The 1,937-nt window shown below is 29.7% G+C and overlaps 1 long non-coding RNA gene across 1 annotated transcript; it reads right to left on the bottom strand.

Moving 5' to 3' along the window:
• Positions 1 to 255: 255 nt before the first annotated feature.
• Positions 256 to 1,706, bottom strand: LOC139494730 (uncharacterized). The gene is made up of 3 exons (XR_011657126.1): positions 1,618 to 1,706; positions 893 to 984; positions 256 to 438 (listed from the first exon to the last, which is right to left on the bottom strand). It is a non-coding gene; the product is annotated as an uncharacterized lncRNA (long non-coding RNA).
• Positions 1,707 to 1,937: the final 231 nt, after the last annotated feature.

The raw sequence follows: 1,937 nt of genomic DNA, 5'->3' as shown, positions 1-1,937 counted from the left end.
TTAAACCCTTCTTGAAAGAAGTATATATATCTAGGAAGAGTGAAGACATTATTAGATCCAATGTGTGTTCAGGATGATCACAATATTTACGAAAATAAGAAGTTGCTGCATGACTGCTAACCAGACAACTATCCACAAAAAACAAAGGTCCTTGGTTATATGTTATATAAATGTATATATTACCCGCATAAACCATTACATTAATACTTATTTACTCAGGGACAATAATATCAAAAATAGTAATACAATGATATGTCTTTTGATACAAGATTTATTTTATAAATTCATTTGTTATATTTGTCTCTTTTTGTCCTTATTGTATGTCATCATTCTTCCACCACCTCAGGATCTTTCAGCGGTAAATTTTAAGCAGGAGAGGTCTTCATCAGATATGTATTTCCAAGTGACATCTTTTTACTCTTGCAGTATATTTAAACTCTGGAAAAAATCAGATTATATATATATAATAAATATAAATTGTATGTCCTGAAAAGATATTTTAGATTTGAGCCACTTTCAATTTGTTTCTAGAAGCATTGAAAATAAATAAAATCATACTGGCAAAGCACTTATTGTAATAAGATAATCATTAATAAAAATATATACATTAATGTTTACTATTAGTAGTTTTTTGTTAATGAAGAAGCTACAACCTGAGTTTTGTAAGACTGCGGGTTTCACTATGTTATTGATAACAATGAAAACACTTTACCTAAGACGTTTGCTTGTTGATGACTGCACAATTCCATTAACATAAAATAAAGAGCTTTACTAGAATAGCTTAGATATAAAGACAAACATAACATGGTATGTAAGGTAAACAAAATTAGAATAAACAAAAGATTAATCTTTGAACACAAATGGTATATAGCTATACAGACAAAAAACCTACCTTTGATGATTTTAAAGACTGGAATTCCCAAAACTGAATTTTAATTTTGCTCCACTTGATGCCTTTTAGCCATTAATCTGTTTGACAAGCTTCTGTAAAATAAATAATACATGTTCATGATATCAGATAATGGACTGCTATATCATTCAAAACCAGGTTACGTTCACATTAATGTAAACATGCATTTCTCATATTACACAGAGTTAGAGATCACCTGAAGATCATTAAAGGCTCAGACTGACTTGTTTTTGTAAAAATAAAACAATAAAAGTATCAAGTTTCCATGATTGTCCAGTTGAAATTCATTGTTTAATATGATCGTCAAAAAGTATGTGGTTTACCAAGCCTTAAAGTTAAACTAAAAGAATCGCATATATATAGTATAAAGTAAACATGTTGTGAAATTTACCTGAGCAAAATAATGTAAACACTTGCTAATCCCCCCTTTTTCTTATATGAATCTTTAAGCATAATAATTGTAACAATCTTTACCTAAACTTTAAAATGAAACTAAATATGCTTTCCACATTAAATGCTCTTAGAAATAGTATAATTCGAGGAAATTATATATGATGGCCCTTCCATGTGTTCTGATCTGTTTTCTGGAAATTACAATGTTGACGTTATAATTTTCTCTAATTGTGCAATATGATACCAATTCAGAGTTTTAAACACAATTCATAAATATAACAAACCGTGATAGCCACGTGCAAACATCTACATACCATAAATATACGTGATAAACGGGAAGTTTCTCCTTCGACTTCGTCCTTTGTTGATCTTTTTCAAATACAGGAAAGGTGCGTGTTTGAATAATGCGCATGGGCAATCTAACTTCCTGTTCAAATCCCGCGAAAATATGAATGAAAGAAATCGCGATCATTGTTGATAATCAACTATTTTAAATTTCTTTACATGTTATCTTTATGTTCAAATTAAAGTTATGTGAAATGAAATTAATAAATTATATTTCTTATTCCCTAGAAATTTAGTATCAAACGACTTACCCCCCCCCCCCCTTTTCTGATACCGTCACGGTGACTCA

Source organism: Mytilus edulis, chromosome 11 (genome assembly GCF_963676685.1).
Source record: "Mytilus edulis chromosome 11, xbMytEdul2.2, whole genome shotgun sequence".
Lineage (NCBI taxonomy): Eukaryota > Metazoa > Mollusca > Bivalvia > Mytilida > Mytilidae > Mytilus > Mytilus edulis.
This window is presented reverse-complemented; position numbering and strand designations above follow the sequence as displayed.